General features: G+C 48.1%; 1 protein-coding gene across 3 annotated transcripts in view; it reads left to right on the top strand.

Annotated features, from left to right (window-relative positions):
* Ubx (ultrabithorax) overlaps positions 1-17,893 on the top strand; it is a 212,875-nt gene that overhangs the window by 188,714 nt on the left and 6,268 nt on the right. For 2 of the 3 annotated variants that reach the window (XM_076521688.1, XM_076521690.1), the window contains one exon: positions 6,057-8,519. The exons of the other annotated variant lie outside the window; for it this stretch is intronic. The gene's annotated coding sequence lies outside the window, so the exon portion shown is untranslated. Of the gene's footprint in view, positions 1-6,056; positions 8,520-17,893 lie in introns of those variants that run through there. 3 annotated transcript variants of the gene reach the window in all.

The raw sequence follows: 17,893 nt of genomic DNA, 5'->3' as shown, positions 1-17,893 counted from the left end.
GAAATGCGTGATTCAGTCTATAATTTTATTATAAAATCTATGCATTTCGCACTTACTGACCTAATAATTTATTCAAGTATTCTCTAAAGATTGTAGAATTGTAAAATAAAAAATACCGGTCGTTTTAATCGCGACGGGTTTAATGTTAAAATCTACCGCCGGATTGGCGCCTTCTTTTAGGGGATGAATGAATTCGAATAAATTTTTGAATTCGTGACGAATCAAATTGTGGTCCAAGAAGGATTAATCGTTTCAAGATTGCTGATTTTTTGGAAGTAGCCTCGATCTCGAATCGGAAGGAGTTGCAAAATAATGTTGTCATTATCAGATCTGTTCACATCTCGAAAACTATTCAAATTGTAAATATTGTACGGGTCATTAGGCTCATTTCCACTCGCATAGAATACAATAAATCATATGAAATGCAGCCACTGCAGGTAAAACAAATGTCTCGGATATTAATATCAAAGTAGCTTCTTGTTCTTTGGATATAAATATTTTGAAGGATATATGAATATTTTAAAATAATTCCTTTGTTATGACAAATGTCAGATACGTAGCATCGAAGCTAGAAAAAAGAGGGACGGGTTAACGTTCGCATTTCCAAACAGCTTTCCGAGGTAATAAGTACACCAGCCAGCAGATAATTAAAAAAATGTAGGAAACGAGGAAGGAACGCCTCGAGAAATCGTGGAGGAGAGGTCCGCGGAAGAGAGCGGTGCGCAAGGAATTGGGATGGAGAATCGACGGAAGGAAAGGCACTCGTGGGTCGAGATTTTTCAAGTGCCCCCTCGACGCGGCCGTCCATTCGCACAGCCCGCGATATCCTGCAGGGGTAACCGATGAAAATAGCGCGAGAGTGGGGTTTACCGGTGCGGTGGTGGCACGAGGGTACGGTACGACGACAACGATATGAGTACCGGTATCTACCTACCTATGCTTCTGCTCTCCAACCCGAACGCCCCACCCTCTTGATGCGGCCGGTTTACGAGCAACCTGTGGTAACGAGAGCGATAGATAATAACCGCTCCGTGCTCAACCCCATCCCCTTTCCTCTTCCTCTCGTGCTCCATCTTTCTCACCCTCTCTTTTCTCTCTCTTTCTCTCGCCCCCCTTTCTCTCTTTCTCTCTCTTTGTTACCCGCCACCCGGCTCTCTCTCGCGTAGCATTACGTTTGGTTATTTTTTCTCGACTCGCTCGATACGATTTCTTCGACACTTACCAACCCCGCTCGGCAATCCTTGTGCAATTCAATTCTCGCGAGCTTGATTTCGACCTCGTTTTCAAGACTAGTAAGATTCTGCATTCGTCGTACGAAACGATTATTAACGCGTCGAGTGTAGTGACACGTATGGATCACTTTTTCTTGGCACTAATTTTGCACTGGTTTTAAAAATTCATTGTTAGCGTAATATGTTCGGACAGAAAGAATTCTGCTAGGATGTTTAGAATGAGAAAGAGTTAAAGTATCATCTACTGCGATAACTTTTCAGTTTTTAGTTTCTGTTTCAGTGATTTAACTATTTCGATTTCGTAGGAATTTTTGGGGTTGATTGCCGACACTTAACGTGCTCTAGATATTAACCCTTAGCGCTTCGCGCGTTTTTGTATCACAAGGTATAACACGTGCTTGCGAATGTTTTTGATTTTATTTATTTTATAAGTATGCATTTTTCTTTTGCAAATGAAACATACATTTTTAATTTTATAATTCACCATGATGCGATATCTTTGGAAACATCCCCCATGTGCATTCTCTACTTGAGCAAGTGTCACACGCGTGCCACTCATTTCTTTCCTTTTAGAACACACATATCGCACTCCTTTTTTGCACCTATCCTGATTATATTGTATAAATAATATAATTATATAATAATAATAATAATATATTATATTATATAAATTGATGTAGAAACTCCTGATCTATGCCGATGAAAATCTTCTACGAATTACTCGACTAAAAATTTTCGATATTGCAAATGCGACGATGCTCTCTTATTTTTATTGTGCTGTAGAGTTTTATAGAGAATGTATGAATTAATTACTCACGCCTCCATCAATAATTAATGAGCGATACTGTACGAACGAGCGATGCTTGCGTACCTGAGCCAACGGAGCTCTAAGCGTTAATGAATTAAACAACTAACTTTCTGTTAGTAACTTTCTGTTGACCGATTCCAACTTCGACTAACCTTTTTAGGCGCAATTACCTGCTCAGATCTTTTTCACGCGGGAAAATCCTCAAAACGCAGGGAATCGGGATCCTATTGGAGTAAAAAAAACCCACGTTACCTGAAACGCTTACCTGAAACGCTGAGGAAGTGAATCGCCCGGGCCTCCTCTAAATTGCACTGTTTAGACGAAAATAAATTTCGATAGGATCGTCGAAGAATTTCCAGGCGGGTCATAGCTATCCGTGCCAGCCTTGATCCCGGAGTGACGGATAAGGCTGTTTTGCCGGGCGTCGCATCGAGATTTGTGCTCCCGGTTTTTGCGAGCTTTAAGCAACATTAGACTCTCGACGTAAAGGCACGCGGAAGGGAAATTTATTGCGGCTTAAAAAGTCCGGCTTCCTTCGGAAATCCTGATAAATGCGCGAAGAAGCAACGCTCGTGTACGTACATTAAACTCCTCGGTGCCTGCTCGTTGCGCGCAGCTCCGCCGTAGAGGCTAGAAGGCGAAGTGACTCTAGGCCGAAAAGCAAACTACGCCAAAAATGATATACGACCGCGGTACAAACAAACCTAACAGCTACGAGGGTGGTTCCGTAGCTCCTTGAATAAATTCCGGGGATTTCTTCGTGCCGCCCGATGACGACGTCTTCATCCGACGTTCCCGTAATCCCTCTTCAGCCTCGTACCCTGGCTCGATGTCTCACGGTAAAAATTAATACTCATTCCGTGATGGATCGATAATGAGTGTGCGGATCTTCTCAGGAATTTGGAGATCCGCTTCGAAATTCAGAGGCTATTCTCGTATTCGTTGTCGCGGATACCGGGTTCGAATTGTTTCCGCGGTTCATATAAATCGCTGCTGCAACGATTCTCTCTATTTCTTTTATGACGCTTCGGACAAAAATATTGAATTCAAGTCAATGTACATTTCAATAAAAAATTCTCACTACATTTTAAGCGGTGTTTAAAGAGAGGAGAAATCGTTCGGCAACGTCGACATACATTTGCCCGCGGAATGGCTTCGCCCTCGCCCCGGTGAAGACGTTCAGGCCGAGTAAATTCGGCGCAGTAAAAAGGTAAAAATCAATTTCGACGGGATTACGTTGAACTGCGAAAAAATCAGTCGATGGGAATAAAGGGAATAAACGGGAGCCCTCGTCGAAGACGAATAAGTTCGGAGGGATATTCGTAGACCAGCGGCGGTGAAGTAGAGAAAGAAGAAGAAGAGGAAGAGGAAGAAGAAGAAGGAGCAACCGGGTCGTATAAGAGGGGTAGATTGAACAGTTGGCGCGAGTTTGCGGCTGTAAAATGTGCCGACCTTGCCAAGACCCGGGGGAACATCCTCTCTCCGCTACCTTTCCGTTTCTTTATCCGCCTTTGTCACGACGGCCGACGGCAGCCAGGGCAAACAACTTTTTCGAAATCTCGGCGCAGAAATAAAGAGCAACGCTTCTGCTTCCGTGGGCATCCGTGATTCATCCCCGCGGCCCGGCGACTGCGATCGCGAGCGACGCTCGAGAAATGACAGATCGCGCCGGGAAACGGGGAGGAATCGCGCGGGAATATAAAGATAAACAGGAACGATAATGCCGGGGATATCGCGCTGAAGAAACACAACTTCGGAACCGCGCCGAATCACCGCGACTTCGTCCGCTGAAACTTCAAAGGCGACCTTTAACCTTCTCGCTTCGAGAACGCACGAGGCCCGGGATCGTTTGATTAAGGAGCGACGATAAGATGAGAATCTGCGGTTCTCGACAATTTATCGCGGGTCTTTTCAGCGTACGAACAATTATATAATTTTTTATTTCATCTAATTGAGGCGGCAGAAGAATTCTCTTCGAATGGTGGGACGTTTACTCGAATAGAATTTTGATTAGAATTTGAAAATTTTTTCAGCTGCGTGCAGTAATTTCTCCCTAATTCGCGCTCAGATTGCGTACAATAATGGACAATTTGCTGCAAGTTTGTACAGTCATCGATTGTCAATAACAATAAAAACGAGACACAAGGCTCGAATAATATAATAATGTCTCCTCTCCCCAAACTGTTCATTTTTGTTTACAAGCTGTAGGAAAATTAGAGAGAATTTACTATACCTCAAAAAATCATAATTACAGCGATTTTTCTTGCATGTATACAAAATGTCCCTTAAGAGCAGACTTAACCCTTTGCACTAGAGACTGTTGTAACTCCAAACTCGAGTCACTTGTTTCTGGCTTATAGTCTTTCGAATTAGTATAATTGTTTTTATTCGATACACGTGAAATTGAACGTATACGCTCACAGAAGATTCTTATTATTTGACAATTCATCTTGCACTTAATTTTTATAATCGTTGACAAAACTATAAAAATGAGCCGCAAGACTCGAACCATCGTATCTCCTCTCCCCCAAACTGTTCATTTTTGTGCGCAAACTGATCGCGAATTAGGCAGAAATTACCGTATTTCTGAATCACCACAGAAAGTGCGAACCGATGAAAAGATCGACTTTTTTATACCTCTAGACTGGAACCTCCCCTTAAGCGATTTCTTCGGATCTTGCTTATCTAGACGCAAGAATGGTAGAGAGGGTCCGTTATGGGGATGGTCGTCGTGTTGTCTAGACCCGACGCCATACTTCTCCTTTCTTTCTCCAAACTAGGCCCGTTAATCTCTAAGAAGCGATGCTGTTGCAAACGTCGATGAAACTGAACGAATTGTGAATGCATCGAAATCTCGGGCTAATCGAACGATCCAGAAGCGTCCGATAAATCGGAGTAACATCATTGGCGGAGATCTAAAACAGTTGCCTCCATTCGTAGTTACGAAAGATCTCACTTTCCTCGCGATTCCGGCATCGGAGCGATCGGAAACTGTAAGGAACAGCGATAGTCGTGGAAAAGCCGGTATCATCGACGGTATCTCGGGGCATCAAAAGGTGGTAAAAGGGGGGAGGTGGGAGGGCGACGAGGGTGGCAGAAGGCACGAAACGGTTATAAAAAGGAAGACAAACGACGGGAAGAAGGCAAGAACGGAACTGGCAGCGGATTGGCAATGCGCTGGCTCGATGTCCTGCCATTCCGCCCTAAGACCTCTCCTCCCGACCAACCCCTTTCGCTCTTAACGCGGGCTATCGATATCCCCGAGATACAGACACCAGGAAAGCCGGGGCTCAACGTGCGTGTGGCTGGACAAGGCACCACGTGCATTCATCCCATTACAAAAGGAGCTGAACCAGCGCCGGACGACCCGACCCGTCGTGTCCTCGACACGTTCAACATATGAACGTAACCCCCGTCGAGTCGAACCTTGAAACGACCTGGCTGCACCCAGCTCGACGATTCGCCACCCCGTTCCAACTTCGGGCTGGAAAGGCGCTCTTTTTATTTAGTTGAAAAATCCACCGAGAGAGACCGGTTTACCTATCGAAATTTGGAACAGAGAGAGGGAGAGAGAGAGAGAGAGAGAGATTCTGTGGACCATGTCCCAGCTTAGAAATGCTGAAAATGTGTCAGAGTGACACAGTAGACGTTCAGGAATTCTACGCTGATGGATGAGCAGATTAGCTGCTCTCACGTAGACGCCGTCTGCTCCATTTCTTGGCCCTGCATCCTAACGGGACTCGAGGTGCAATGAGATTGGCTGAAACGTTGCACTTCGAGGCAATGAATCTGATCGAGATTCGGACGATATTGTTGCCCTGTGATTTTCGCACCGTCGTTGTTTACAATGGTACACCTGCACCCATGCGTACACGAATTAAACGTTCAGTTGGTTCTGTAGTGGTTAAAGTTCACTCGATGCAAGAATGTGCATCGTTGACGCATTTCCAAACCTGACCCCGGGGGCAATGAGACACCGCGTCACTTAACCGATGCGTTTCTGATTTCTGTTTCAGGTGAGTGGCAGGCTGCATCCACTGTCTCTGTAATGCCAAATAGATGGTCGATGTGCGTATCTGTCGATCGTCAATTTATCGGTTGCGGCGAATCGGAAGCTGCACCCGGTGAGTGACGAACCCGCCTACCGCTCCCCCGCGCCAACCACCACCACCACCACCACCACTACCATCACACCACCACCACTAGCATCACCAACCACCCCCGCATCTCCCCAGGAACCTCCTGTAGCTCACTTTGACCAATATGCCCGCAGACCAATCAGTATCCAAGTGCACACTGACGTCCGTACAAGCCTAGTATTGTCGTAGTCCTCCATCCGCACCCACTGTCCACCCCCTCGCCCTCAGTTAGTGGTCTCTCTATCTGTAGTTCCTGCTTTGGCGCAGTAGTGTGTAGATAGAGGGGGTGAGTTATCGGAGTAGTTCCACACTTATACCGATCTCTGGCGAGTTTCGAATTGCGGAAGATCGTCCGGATGTATAGACGGAAAGAATGAGAGCGAGAGAGAGAGAGAGAGAGAATGAACAGAACAGCAGAAAACTGAGACAAGAGAGAGAGAGAGAGAGAGAGAGAGAGAGAGAGAGAGAGAGAGAGAGAGAGAGAGTAAGAAAGTCGGGACCGTGAAAAGAAACGTGGAAACAGAAATCGAAGGGAGACATGCTCGGACTACCCTCGACGCTCCCCCTTTCGCTTCGTTGTTCCCACCCCGTTTCGTTGTTTCGCGGCGGTACGGTGCGGTAGGGTGCGCGCAGCTCATTCTCGAGGAAACCTAAAATACGTAAAAATCGGAAGGCCTAAGGAGAGAGAGGTACACATTAGTAAGTTAACGCGTAGGAAGCGGAGAAGCGTCCGCGAGCGTCTACGCGGCGCGCGGAACGGGCACAGGGGCGTGATTTAGGGGTAGGGGGGGAGGCGAGAGAATCGAACTCGACGATCCAGCGATCCGCGCGTTTATCCCGATGATGAATTTGTTCTTTCTTTTCTCACGGATCGATGTACAAAAATGAAAGGAACGAGGCGGAAAAATGGATAAAAAAAAAAGAAAAAGAAGTGAAGAAACGCGACCCTCCCCGCCCCACCCCTGTCCCGTTCGATCAGCGCGCACTTCCGTTTTGTCGCTTCTCGATGATCGTGTACGACTGCTGTTGATGTTATATGTTTTTGTTAATTTTTTTTTAATCGCCTGCGGAACGACACGAGAACACGTTTCCATCGTCGGCTCTTTACCCCCTTTGATTTTGTAAATTCGTCTGCTTTCCTCCGAACCTTTCGTTTCGACGGCGGACGATGCGAACGTGTGTCTTTCGATCGGTACAAAATATATATGTTGATGTTCGATGATTTTGTTAAATATTATATAGAAATCGTTTATGCGCGCGACGTACTCTCGGGTCGGAGTAGCTTTTCTTTGTGTAGAACCGTCGGAAAGGCAAAAGGTAACGGAAGAAGATTCTGATCTTCGATTCATCGTACTCTTATCGTCGTCATTGCCTTTTTCTTCTCATTCTTCTTCTCATTCTTCTTATTCTTCTATTTCTTCTTCATCATCATCTTCTTTCACTTGTTCCCACACACACATACACAGACACACACACAAGCGGTTCGTTCGAACTTCCCATTGACTCGTCGTTGGTGTTCTCGGTGAAGCGAGTGACGAAACGAGCGATAGAGACTCTCTATTACAAGCAACATTAATTACATTGTACGTACCTACCTAGTACCTAGACGCCTACCCAGACACGAGATTGTGTGTGGCGCTATCCTAAGCAGTAAACAACTATTCTAGTTAATGAATGTATACGAATAGCCGCTAAGAGACACGCAAGAGTAAACAGTTAAACGCAGTATTTCTAAGAGGAATGTAATGTTAATAATTATTTATTTTGTGGATCTCGGTGATACGAGCCAGCATATGTGAGAGTGAGAGAGTGTGTGTGAGAGAGAGAATCATTCCGCGTGAAAGAGAGGGAGAGAATGTGGACAAAAAGACACGAGTGAGGGATGAAAGTAGACGCTCTCCGTCGCGCCGTAAAACGCGTTGTTCGACGATGGACTCCTTTTAGGCGAGCGGTTAGGCACCCTCTAACAAGGGGATGGAGCGTCTGTAGCGTAGCAATATCTCTGTAAACGTTATCGGACGCGGCGACAAGAATCGACACAAAGCAGCAATCCTCTTTTGTAACATATTAGAGTATTAATTGTTTACCAATCTGAATCCTGATTGTATGTAACCCGAGAGAGAAAGAGTAACACAGAGAGGGAGAGAGGAAGAGAGAGAGAGAGAGAGAGAGAGAGCGACCAGGGCCGCACCTGCTGCCTATATCGTGCGTGAACGTTGTAACTGATATACAGACTCTTAGGGGCGGTTGCTGTTCTGAACGCTGAATTGTAATATTACCTTGATTATACGATTACTAAGAAAAAAAAGGAACAAAATAAATGCGATATGTAAACCTTGATTACTCGTGTTTTTCGCTTTTTTTGCCCGCCGGCCCTGGCCGTAGCCAATCCATCTGTGAACCACCACCACCACCACCACCACCGGCCACCATCAACCACCCCTTCCACGCTTCCGGCGAATCCGTGCTTCCCGTGATAATTCCTCCTACCAAACCGTATGCAAGCTGCTATGATTGTTCACGCGAGAAAACCAGCAGCTTTTCGCTCGGCTTACTTTTCGAACTCGCACCAGTAGATTGAATGCAAAACATGCACAGTCGCCACACCCGATTTATAGACCGACTTTCCGGGCTGATCGAGCGGAAAGGGTTGCAAGCCGATCCCCCGAAAATTCGAGAATCCACAGTGCTTTCGAACTCCTTCGTTGGCCGGACCTTGCAGTCCTTGCTTCGACCCTTCACCCATTTTCTATCGCTGGATGTTACGAAACGTTTTCTTTCTCTTTGATCGTGCAACAAATTGATACGCCTGCTGGAAAATAGAACGTTCCGATTTTTCCGCGACCGATTATAAATTAATCATCGAAGGTGATTCCAGGGCAGGGAGTATCTTACGGTTTCTCGTTCGAAAATAGACGAACGCCGCGCGACGCCACAAAGAAACAATTGGATCTGTTTGTGAACGATTCGAATAGAAGCGGCGCAGCTCGCGTTTAGCATTATTCAATCTCTCGCGTCCTATTTTCATCAGCGAATTCCGCCGGCGTTACGCTCGCGGCTCCGTCATTCGATTACGCAACGAGCGTTCGGTTACGTAAGATCTCGGCGGGTGGAGGCCGGCTCGCGGCGATAAATCCGGTTCGGTCGGACTTAAGGGTAGTTGGTAAAACGAGGGGAAGATATTTCGCGGCGGCATCGTTGTCAATTCCTGGCCGATAACCCCGTTGCCCGGGGGCGGGTGGACGTGCAACGGTTGCTTTACGACGGTTAAGCCGCGCGTTAGGCGTCCTTCGTGTGTCCCGGTGGTGCGGATCCGCCTTAACGGGCGCTGCGTTGATCCAGGGTCGAGGTTCCTCCGCGAACCCGGCTGCCATAAGTCTCGCGATGCTCCGGGATATTAATATGTTATTGCGGAAAGACGCCCTCATGAAAGTCGACAAGGACTGGAAAAATATGTCTCGCGCGTCTCGACGCCGACGCCGCCGCCGACGACGACGTCGTCGTCGTGCGGGGGGTGGCCGGCTCGCCTATACCGAAGGGATGATGCCGGCGCAGCTTGCTAGCTTGCTCGCTCGCCGCCGGCCTTACACACCCCCGCGCTCTTGTTACTATCGTGCACGGCGCGGGGTGTGGTCGGGCCAGAATTCACCAGACGCCATTTGTATTAATGAAGCTCCCGACAATGGTGCACGCTCGATGAATTATGTACCTTGGTTCGAACCCGAACGAAACGCCGTCCGCCGATCCGCTCGGCTTCTACTTTGCCAGTGACCTCACGCAGCTTGTCCTCTTTACCGGACACCCCCGCCCGTCTTCACCCCCCGGATCCCTTCTCCGTCCTTCCACATCCGTCCAGATTCGCCCTTTTAATCCTTTTACTTCGCGACGCCCGTTTTTTTCGAACGCTGTGCAGCCGAAGGATCTTCGTACAAAATTATCGACCGAAAATTATCGTCTCGGAAAATATAGCACGAGATCAATAAACGATTCTTTGTTACTCAGTGATTTAGTCTTTTTTTATTTCCACGCTCCCGTCTTCTTATCTTTTACCGCGCTGCAAGCAGTTTTAATTCAGGCTTTCTGAGATCAGAGTGAAGGTGAATTCGCATAATTCTTATTCTCGATGTTAACTAAACTAGGAACAATCCGCCGAAATAAAACCGTTCAAAAGCAAGAAACGTTTCTATAGCCTAGAGTATTTCATCTCGACCCGCGGCCGACGCAACCTGCGGGAACTGACCTTGACCAGGAAAGAGCAGGTTCTTCCCCAGCGTTTCAGTATCGTTCACGCTTGACCCGGCGAGATCCCCGGAAGCGGTTTCCGGTGAAACAGGAAGAGTCGCCGGGCCGGCTAAGCCGAAGAAACACATCAAGGCTAATCCACACGTGGCGGCGATCGTTCCCGAGTTTCGCGACGGAGAAGGCGATCCCCGTGGCAGCGGGAACCCTCGAGATTTCCATCAAAGATGGAAAGCCCCCGTCTGCGTAAGCGCGACCCATTACCGAAAGACGTAGCGGGCATCCATCCCGGGCTGGCGCGGATAAAACGACCGCTTTACTTCGGATTACAGGGGTGCAATTTACAGCAGACGCGAGAGCACCTGTTCGTTCTTGAAGAAATGGAAAGGTGGCGGCCGGGTAGAACCCGAAGGGGCGGGACCCACGGGGGTGTGGGAATAGCGTGCCTCGCAAACGTTGCGGTAATTGAATCCCGGTAACTTCCCCCGCTACACGCTTCAATATATACCATCTCTCTTCCCCTGCTTCACTCTCTCTCTCTCTCTCTCCGTCCGTTCGCTTCTTCGTCTTCTTCGTCGTCGTCGGCGTCGTCGTCTTCTTCCTATCTCGCCGGGAGCCTTCCAGCCTGCCTCGATTGATAGCGACCGCTCCCGAGGATATCATGAATAATTCCGGAAAGACATTTCCCGAAAATATCTCGGCAACTGCGGCAAAGTTCGAGACAACAGCTGGCCAGCGGGTAGTTGCGAAGGAGCCTCGAGCAACCGGCGACCTCGGCAACTTCGGGGGTAGTTTCGGCGAAGTCATCGCTAGAAACGGCGCCTGTACACCCCTGCCGACATTGTATTCATCCGCTAATACCATTCCGGTCCTGCTGCGAGGCCCGATGATCCTAGGGGGGCGAACACCCTAAGCGTATTCTTTCGTTCCCGAATTCTTTCTTCGGATAATTGCCGATTTTTCTTACGTGCGCAAAGATGTAGCTTGCACCTAGAAGTGAACGATTTTCTTAGGCCAGATCTAGGCGAATGGCTGGAAACGACGGCTGTTCCGAGCTGGTGAAATCAGCTCGAGTCAAATCCGTGCGAAATCGGACAGGCTCGAAGAGGTTCCCGCGCTCGTAGAACAAACGCCGCGGGGGTGGAAGAAGCCTGCCGTTGAAGGAAGCTCCCGAGGCGGGATTCTCACGTTCCGGGCCCGGCGATACGGATGTGCAAGGTGTAGACGTTGCCGACGAGAGTCCTAGGTAGCGTGCTCCGCCCTCATATAATTACTTCGCGCTCCGTTCTCCGTAGCCCGGCGGTCTGAAGCGCAGAAGAGCGCGTCCTCCTCGCACACCGGAGCGGATTTCCATCCCCTTTCCCGCAACGCGGACCGTATTCCGACGGCGTACACCCGCGTGTTCTTGCCCCGGCTGGTTTCGTGTGCGTGTTGCGCGCGTGTCTTCCTCGGCGTTGCGGAGCCGAGCGGGTCGGAGCGAGGCGAGGCGAAAGGGTGTGAGAATAGGTTGCTGCCGGGCCGGCGGCGGCGCGGGGGGATCGTTGCGGAAGGGGGGTTATTAGGCAACGCAGCACCTCATCCCTCATCCGCGTAACCGCACCGCAGCGTGTATTATGTAACAACACGGAAACGAACTGCGGGCCGGGCCGGTCGGTCGCCGAGACCCGCCGAGACGCGCAGGGATACGACCTCTCGCCGTTGTTGCTGCTGTTGTTGCCCCTGCTGCCGCCGCGGATATTACACGGCGAGCTAACAACCGTGCACCACGCTCCACGAATAAGTGTCCGTTGCACCTAACTCTCGCTTCGCTTCGGTACATCTGTAGAAACTGCACTGATTCGGCCATTTTTAGTCCCGCGTTCCTCATTCCGAGCCAGCTGCCTTTCCTAGGCTGTCTAGCTTGATTTTTGGTGATCGCGAGCTCTTACTGGGTGCCTAAAGGATCCTGTGGGTCGTCTGGATCTTACACCGTCGATTTCTTCGTCGTTCTTTTACTCGTAGCTGAGGATCACTGTCTTCTAGTCCGATATCCGATTACTGTTATGGTTGCATCGATGCAGGGGGTTGTCTTTCTTTGCTCTGTTTAGCTTCAATTTTCAGGATAATGGACTTTTGCTCGGTGTTAAAAGGATGCTGTGGTTCTTCAGGATTTTCTATCGTCGATTTCTTCATCGTTTTTTTACGCATATTGTATCGATTTGATTGTCTTCCTTTGATCTGTCCAGCTTCAATTTTCAGTGCAACGCTTCTTTACTGAACGTCTGAAGAATAATGTAGATCTTGAAGATGCTCTAGAGCTGATTCTTCTGCAAGTCTCTATCCTAGTACCTTCAGTATCTCTTCTACTTCTTCCCCGGCTTGATCTTGAAAAATTAATATCTTTTATAGAACATTTTAAGAATGCTGTCTGCTCGCAGAATTCTCTCCAGTTGGATCGAATAATCTGACGAATCGTTCTTTTGCTGGAGCATAGTTGCAAATCGCAGTTACCCCAATTGCAAAAGGTGTATAGCTCGGGGCCCCCAGCGATTAATATCGCCCCCGAATGTACATCTGCGAAATCTTGATCCCGCTAACGAACGATTCCGAAGAATGTATGTAGTTCATTGTTTACCCGGCATGATTTGTACGCCATAGGCTTCTCGGTCGTTCCACCCACGCTCGATTTTCCCCTCCTCCCGGTTCCTGGAACGGGAAATGTACGAGCATGTTGTCGACACGTTTCTTGAGGGTACGGCGTCGTCCCGAGGCTACCAACCCCACGAGAGAGCCTCATTATTCGAGCGCCTCGTCTCGGACTGTTCTTCTTGTCCCAATTTCCGGTCGACGAAACGCGTAATTGCGTTCGTTGACACTTGTCGCCGTTCTTTTCCGCGTTTCGGCGGAGCGATCGGCAGAGCGTTTGTCCCCCGTGTCGCGCGTGTATTTTTAACGGGTCCTCTAATTCCGTGCCGCTGACTATAAAAATGTCGCGACTGACGCACGGTCCACGGTTTCCGAGTACCGTTCCAAGATAACGCGGTTTCTCGCTCGTTCACGCCTTCGCCCTCCTGCCCCCTTGCCCCGCAGTTTTCCATGTAAATAGTGAAAGAAACTGACATCACCTGGCAGACGCTTTGATCTGGCCATCCGGCCAGTTAAGATGTCAGGGCTTCTTATTAAAATAATTTAAGCCCCGCGGCGACGGCACCCTTCCACGAAATATTCCCGTTCCGCGTCCCCCGCTCCCTGGAATAAAATCGAGGATGAAGAATGGCCGCCACGGCCGGTTAGTTAACGGCCGAGAAACTCTCGACTCCTCTCGAAAGCTTTCTTCCGCGGGGACCTCGTTATTTTTGCGGGCCGGCCTTCAATTTCCAGCGCGGCACACAACGCCTCGCTGATTTCACTCTGCTTATGGACATCGACGCAAACTTCGCGCCGCAGCAACAATTATCGGCGATTTATCCGGTCGTTCGCGTTTTTATTATTCGGCGTGTCGTGTTTTGATATATCGTTCGGACGATCCTCAAAGTCGCATTTTTATTGGGCCCCTATAAAGAGTTATACGCGACGCACTCTATAAAAATCTTCAGTCTATATATGACGTATTCATATGAAGATGAAAGAAAATCAAAACAATATCGACACTTTGGCACACAATTTCCAAAAATTAGACTAAACGAATTCTTACCGGATCTACAATATTCAATGTGTATCGTACAAGTATTTTATTTTATAGAAATATAAATAACAGAGTCTGAAAAGATAATATAAAAAAGAAACATTAACATTAGAGAGGATTTATTCACACTAAACCTGCCAAGCCGGTCAAATGTGAACGGTCTGAAAGAATAAACAAAAATAAATTCAGTCTTGTCATTTTTATAAAATCTAAATAACGGGGACCTAAAGTAACGCGCCGAAGCGACGATACAAGCCAAAAGAAGAATCGCAACTAGTTCCCAGGTTGTCCACAGAAAATTGTCATTGGAGCGGAAGCGCGAGTGCGGCGGGGCTTATTAAAAGGCCATGGCGTTTTCCACCCCCCACGGTCAGTCCAATTTCCCGTGGGGGTCAGAGCGCGGTCGTCTGAAAAATTAGCGCCTATTAATCCGGATGGAAACCGATGTAGTCAATAGCAGCTGGACCACGTCGTTGTCTTGGACGGGGTTGTCCAACTAAGGAATAATACAAGCGGGCTAGGCAGAGGAGACCGACCTACCCCTTACTATCCGCACACCCGTCGTCCGCAGATAAATCTTCCCGCCCTCTAATTGGCCTTCCCTCCATTTCCTCGTCCCATACCCTCGCTCGACCTATTCCTTCTTCTCTTCTCTTCTCTTCTCTTCTCTTCGCTCCTCCTCCGCTTCCCTCCGCATCCGTCTCTTCCTTTCCCTTCGTTCTCTCTTCCCAACCCTCCACCTACTCCGGCTCTCGGTTCCTCCTCCTGCTCCGGCTCGAACGTTTCTCCTCTTTCACCCGTCTCATCTTGGTTGGTTCCACGTCCCACTCTACAGGCCGGGCACGGCTCCAGGAAACGTTCTCACCCTACGACTCGTACACCAACCCCGTACAACCCTGAACCTCTGGCTTCGCATCCAACCCGGCGAATTATTAGAATTATTAGACATTATATTGGCCGCAGTGTGTCCGTTACACCGCCAGAACTCAATTATGAATTAAGTTATCGGCCGGCGGAACCCGCGAGATGTATTGTTCCTCGGACGCGGCACGAGCGGCCAACAAGGGGGTGGCTTTAACTACTTAGCTTACGATCTTCTTCTGGGATCTGATCGAAACGATTGCACCGAAGGATCGCCCGGATATTCTTGTTCGTGGCGATTCCTTCGACGGAAAACTCACCCCCTTCCTTAATTAGATCATTTGAACGGTGTACAAGACGTGTCGTTGCAGCATTACATTTCTGCGACCGAAATAAATGCGATCTAGTCGTCGTTCATTACTGGACACGAGTTCTACGCTAGAACCAGCAAACAAGGTGAACAAAAATGACTGGTTTCTAATCTTTTCTTTTGCAATTATATTATAAAATTATATATAAAATTATGTTATAGAAATGCTCCTGCGAGAAAATACGAACTTCTTTATTCGAGCATTTGTTATAATAGAAATCGTACGAAGTTTAACACTAGATTTACGGAGCACAAGGAAACAGCTGTTTTATATTCGTTTATTAAAGAAACAATAAGACATTTATTCTGATCTATATAATAACTCATGAATGTATCTTTACGATACGAATAATCGTAAATTAAAAAATTGATGACCCGCCGGGATTTTGACGGGATTCGTAAATCTAGTGTCAAATAAATCCAATGTCTTGCCACTGTTATAAAACAATATACGTTAGTCGTGTTCGAGGCTCGGTACTTCTAGCGTTAAGAAATTTTTATTATTATTTTTTTTATTGAGCCTGCAGAAGTGATCGCAGATGGCATCGTGTCGTCGTTGCTTCAGACGTTGAAATTATTTCCAAAGAGAGTCACGGCCACGGTGTTTGGAAGATTGTAAAACGGTCCTTCAGAACCGCCGGCGGGACCTCCGGCCTTAACAAAGAGAAAATAGAGCAACTCCGCGATTTACCTGGCAGTAAAAGCTGACCTCGAGCTGTCTTGTATTTTGTCGAGTATGGCTCTGTTTTTATCTCGCCGAGATTCATTGGGGCGATTGGGCTTGTTCACCGGGAACCTTGAATTTTGAATGGCCACGGCTTTTCTTCGAGGGAACGCTTGTAAGCTTCGACGTTCGCGCCGCGAGGGAACCGCATGAATTCATGCATTCCTTTGTTTGCGTATTTGTATCAAAAAATTCAAAACGTCCTCTCGCTTATCGATACCGATCTCTTGACGCATTGCCCGGGCAACCAATGCTCGTAAATTCAGCAAGCCAAAGAATTCCCTTTCATCTGGAAAAAAAATCAATTTTATGGTCCATTCGATATGAAAGTTATAATAAAAAAAAATGTTATAAATTTACATTTAAAATGCCGCTAACTTTTCTGGAATGATGAACTATCTGCAGACAATTTTTTTAAAACCTGCCGACCCAGAATACGTTCTTTCATAGAGTCTGTATAAATTAGTCCCCGTTGATCCGCAAGGCGACACAAGTCGAGACCTCCGAAAAATTCCAGTTTACCTGCGAAACAACCGTCGCGGCAATGAGGTGTATTTTACCTGACTCGACCCTCCACCGTGCCGAAAGCCGAATAATCTAGCTCGGGCCGCCTTAAAAACCGAGGTCAGAAAAACGGAGGCGCGCACAGTGTTTCCGAAACTATAACAATCCGGGACCTAACGGGACGCGTCGGTCGAGGATGTTTGCGGAAACGTCGCCGATCGGCCCGTCACGCGTTAGCTGCTTTATCTTGCTGGCCAGGAAAAAAACGGTACCCCATTGTCCCCGGGAAATAAAGGCGAAATGGGGGCCCCGGGGTCCATCGCTCTATTTCCAGTGTTGCGTGGAACCAATGAAGGGCATCGTAAATCTAGAGGAACCCGGGTGGTAGCTTTTTGCCGGCTTATTTCTCGGTTTGCGCTCGCTTTTTTTCCGGCTTCTTCCTCGAACCTCCGCCGCGATGCTTCTGCGGGCATCGACGCCCACGCAGAAAGGCTCCTCGATGTTCGGAATCCGATTTCCGGCGACCAATTCGCTTTCTCGCGAAATTGTTCGACGAAACGCTGCCGTGGAAATAATTTCCAAAAGGCGTTCTTCGGACTGCAACAGAAAGTATCACGGACGAATCAGATTTCAAATCTTTTAACTCTCTACCAAACTGCCAACTATTGTTAATTAATGCCAGTTATTGTTTCACTAAACATTGCATATTTCCATTGCAAGCTTGACGAGTTAGCAGAGGATCGCATAAATTTCTAAATAATTACATTAACGTATACTAACGGTGCCATAATTCGGTTAAGGGTTAAATCGCGAAGCTATGTACATACAATGGATGAAAATACGGCAACCGAATAGCGGTGGTTCAAAGTCGCGGGACAAGAAGCCAATGAGCGAGCGGCGCTGGTATCAATGAGGCCAGAGGCAATCAGGGCGGCCGATGATTAAGAGCTCGTTCCCATTCAGCGGACACTCGCGGCGCATGATTCACGGGACGAAAATGGCAGATGAGACGGGGCACGGAGCCTCGGTCGCAGCCAATCTCTCGGCAAACTCGACACAGGGGAGCAGGTTGAAAAATAAGCGGAATTTCACTCGCCCCCGGGACAGGGAAAAAGAGAAGCCGCGGCGATTGCGAAACAAAAGGCACGATAATTGTAGTCGGCCCCGGGGGAGATCGAGGGCGTAAAAGGCTACGCGAAGAGCAGAGGATAGGACGACGGGAAAGAGGAGGACGAGGTGGCAGAGGGGCGGGGAACGGGGGGGGAGGGTGGTTGAGTGGCGTAGAAACGACCGCCATGCTCGTTCGTAATAAACCCGAAGAAGCGGCACGTTAATTTGTAATCGCTTTTGCG

Source organism: Megalopta genalis, chromosome 5, assembly GCF_051020955.1.
Source record: "Megalopta genalis isolate 19385.01 chromosome 5, iyMegGena1_principal, whole genome shotgun sequence".
Lineage (NCBI taxonomy): Eukaryota > Metazoa > Arthropoda > Insecta > Hymenoptera > Halictidae > Megalopta > Megalopta genalis.
The sequence above is the reverse complement of the archived record's forward strand: the minus strand, read 5'-3'. Positions and strand labels throughout refer to the sequence as shown.